Consider the following 4,322-nt stretch of genomic DNA (forward strand, 5'->3'; position numbering starts at 1 on the left):
CCCTAGGCAACGCCGGAATCCACCTCAAGCTTCTCTGTTCTGAGCACTGCGGCTACGGCTGCCTCAAAGTGCCATTTTTCAAAGTGGCCTTTTAAAAGGCCCATTTGATTGATAGGATTGGCCTTTTCCACGCCAGACATGGTGCCAAAGCTTTCCCTACCTGAAACCACTTAACTCTGAAAAAAGATATGATTATCTCCATTTTTCAGAGGAGGAAACTGAGGCTCAATAAAGTGGAGTGAGTCGTGTGAGGTGGCTGGGATGGGATTTGAACTCTGGTTTGCTGGGCTCCAAAATTCCTTCCACTTAGGCCACATGGTTCTCACAGGTCCTCGGTTCCTGCCAGTTCTCATCCTACCTGTTCCTTCTGTTTTTAACTCAAAAATCTCCCCTATTCCCCTGGAGTCTACTGCTTGGACTCGGAAACTATCCGAAGGATGCAGCTCGCTTGAGTTGCTCTTTGATCCCTAAGGCAGATTATCTTTCAACAGCTTTTATGCGAAGAGCACCCAAAGAGGATTATAGACATGAATCATTGAATGAGACCCAGTGTCTGCTCCCAGCACCATCTGTTGATCTGCAGACCAGCAGTGATCACTGATCAGGACAAACCAGCTGTGGCTGCTGTGAAGTTAACCCCTGAGACTTGGGAGGCTGGTCTCGCTTCTATATGGGCACACCTGGCCCGAGGCCATGAACTTGGGCAGGCCAGCATCATACCTACCTCACATATTCTAGCAACGACAAGCAAAACTGACCAAGCTAACGAAAATGAGCTTGCTTCCACTTGTTTCTTTCCCTCAGAAAAAGTGGGCGGGGGATGGTTGACTGATGGGTTTGTACTTGATTGAGCTGTTCAAGTCCCTGATTAGTTCATACTCCTAAAGAGCTGGGTTCCATCATTCTCTATCAATTCCTGGCATTAAAAGTTGATCCAGTAATATTTTGGTAACTAGTCTTTTCTGTTGGAAATCATCACTCATTGGCCATTCTAAGCTCTACTCCAATTGAAAAGCTTGATCCCACTTTGGGAGGCCAAGGGGGGCGGATCACTGAAGTCAGGAGTTTGAGACCAGCCTGGCCAACATGGTGAAACCCGTCTCTACTAAAACTACAAAAATTAGCCGGGCATGGTGGTGGATGCCTGTAATCTCAGCTACTCAGGAGACTGAGACAGGATAATCGCTTGAACCCAGGAGAAGGAGGTTGCAGTGAGCCGAGGTCCCACCACTGCACTCCAGCGTGGGCACCAGAGTGAGACTCTGTCTCAAAAAAGAAAGAAAGAAAAGCTATCCTAAATGTGCTTTTTTTACTGAGTTAAATTTCCTATCCTTACCTCCCAACCCCTGCCCCAGGCACAGGTGGGGCAGCTGCGGGATGAGTGCAGTGTCTCTGCCCCTGGCATGAGGAGAATTTCTGCCCTGGGTGAGGACACGGGAAGAGAACATAAAAGGGGTACTCCCACCACCTGCAGGTGGAGCCTGGTTTTTGCCAAAGTCATCACCTACTAGTGTGAGGAACGCAGCCAACCTGGTCACTGGGGAGAGGAGGGAGACCAGTGGGTGGGAAAAGGAACCTTTATCACGAGCCAGAAGACAGAGGTGCTTCAGGATGGAGAGGGTGGCTGACTCTCCTGTATGGAGGTAGACATGCCCCAAGTAAGAAGCTCCTCCCTCCGAATATCTACCATCTTTTGAGAAGCCTCTAGAAGAACTCAATAAAATGGGAGTGTGCCTCAAAAGAGATTTCATTTTCAATGCAGTAATTAATTATTGCTCTTTTCCAACTTTGCACAGCGGTGAAGAGGAATTGAATTGTCAGGAAATTTCTTTGAGCTTTGTTAAAAATTAGCTTTCTAAAAGTGAAAAGTGTTTAAGTCAAAACTTCCGGGCTCACATTTTTGTCCTTATGCAGGAAAATTATTTTTGTTTCCTTTTCTATATTCTACTTGTTAAATAATTGCACCAAGCTGGCAGGCACTGCAGAAACATAAAGCAATGCATTTATTTTTAAGTCCAATGACCTCAAAACAATGAGTGTGAATGTTCCTAATCAAATATGTCTCCTCTTTGGGGGTTATTTTTGTTGCAATCCCTACACTTCACACTATAATCAAAGCCCATTATCTCAGCCTTACAATATTTGTGTCTCAGAATCTAGCGATGACTGTGTCTGGCACATACATCAGGAGTTGCTTTTAAGGATGTGCAAATTGTGAGGTTTGTTTCACCTCAATCTTGCATATTTCACTGGAAACCACTTCTTTAACATCCAAAGTCTGTCTTTGAACACGTTAAAAAAATAAAATGGATTTCCCAACAGAGGTTATCTGCAAGGCAAATTTCAATTTTTAAGTTAGTTACTTTGAGCAACGCATTGTTAATTCTTTCAAGTCTCTTGGGTATAAAGTAGTTATTTGAAAGTTCACTAATCTAAGCAGGGTCTAAACTAATCTTTACACCTCCAAATGCTCAAGGAAAAGTACTAAAGGAAACCTACTAGTGGGAATGTCTGACTTATTTAACATTTTCTGGCTGCTTGGCTCCGAATCGAATATATAAAGTTACTTCTTGTAACCATGTCAATTTGAGATAGCATATGTACGTTCAGTCTCTAAAATGTATCCATTATCTTGAGACCCCCTGACTTCAGAACTTTGGGAGCCTCTCTTTCCACAGCTGGCTTCTTTCCAGAGGAAGAGGAAGCTTAACATTACCATCTCCTTTGTTGATATCCCTAGTCTGAGAGTATTCTCTCCTTAGAGGTATTTACAGTTAAACTTTGGTGCATGATAATTGATTGCAAGAGATAAGAGAATGTCTGGCATTCCAGAGATCTGTGCATCTCCATGTGGTTACTTTGCTGAGAGTCTCAGCATCAGGCCTGACTTATGAGTTCATTTGTATTAAAATGGCAAGCCCTGGTGAACTGATGAGGCAACACCTTGCCTGGAGGGGAGCAGGTGCTGGTGTGGGGGAGGCGCGGATGCTGAGTCAGAGACCTGGTTGGGACTGGGGTTCTGCCCTCTTCATAGCTGTGCGGCTTCAGCCTCCTCACTCAGCCACCTTGAATCTTAGTTCTTCCATCTGCAAAATGGAGATAATATGCTCCATCTCCTAGAGTTATCTTGAAGACTAGATGCAAATGTAAAGCATTTAGTTCCAGATACAAAGGAGGTGGCCAAGGACTGGGAACTATTGTAATTAAACTGATCAGCAAGTGTCCAGAAAGTAGATTTCTGCCTTTGGCCCTAGGTTATGAGCTTCACCCCTCCAGAGTCCCAGGTAAAGCACTTCCTCAGTGGGCTCAGCCCCAAGACCTTCCACCTGGACTGACGTGTTCCCCTGAATGCATCCTGTCCTCGAGGGTGGAGGCTTCACAGATTGCATAATAGCAAATGTAACACCAGCAGCTTCCTTCTCCTGGGGGCTTCCTGAGTGCTGGGAATCGCGTGGAGTGCTGGTTCATTCTGGCTGCACAAGTGTTAGTAGATTGCAGTGGTGAAGAGCTGAGCCTCGGGATCCAGGCTGCCTGATTTAAATCCTGGCTCCAGTATACCTGGTGGTGTAAGACTTCAGGCAACTCACCTCTGCGCCTCAGTTACTTTACCTGGAAAGCGGGGCTAACAATAGTACTTATCCCTTAGGGCCACAGTGAAGTGGAAGTGTGGAATTCCTTTCCTAGGCCTGCTGTAACAAAGTACCACAGGTTTGGGTGGCTTAGAGAAACAGAAATGCATTGTCTTTTAGTTCCGGAGGTCAGAAGTCAGAAATTAAGGTGTGGGTGGGGCGTGCTCCCTCTGAAAATTCCTTGGTTCTTTAGCTTCTCGTAGCCCCAGGTGTTGTCTGGTTTACAGAGCCATCTCTCCCTCTCCAAACATCATCTTCCCTGGGTACAGTCTCTCTGTCCACATTGCCCCTTTTTATAAGGACACCAGAAATGTGGGATTAGGGCCCACCCTAAGAACTTCATTTTCACTTGATGCCATCGGTAAAGACCCAATTTCCAAACAGGGTCACATGCTGAGGTACCTGGGGTGAGGATTTCAACAGATCTTTTTGGAGAAACACAATTCAATCCAACATAAGAGATGCCCTTGGAACAATACCTGCAATATAGCAAGCGTCACCTGTGCATCGACCACTTTTATCTTTAACGCTCATTGCAATCTAGCCAGATGAGTATTATGAATCCCATTTTAGAGAGAGAAAAAGTGAGGCTTTGAGAAGCTGAGGATTAGACTCAATTCCCACAGCTAGAAAGTGAGAAGACCCCAACCCAAACTCCTCTGTCATCTCTCCACCGTAGCCACCGTCTCCCAG

The sequence above is a fragment of the Nomascus leucogenys genome, chromosome 7b (assembly GCF_006542625.1).
Source record: "Nomascus leucogenys isolate Asia chromosome 7b, Asia_NLE_v1, whole genome shotgun sequence".
Taxonomy (NCBI): Eukaryota; Metazoa; Chordata; class Mammalia; order Primates; family Hylobatidae; genus Nomascus; species Nomascus leucogenys.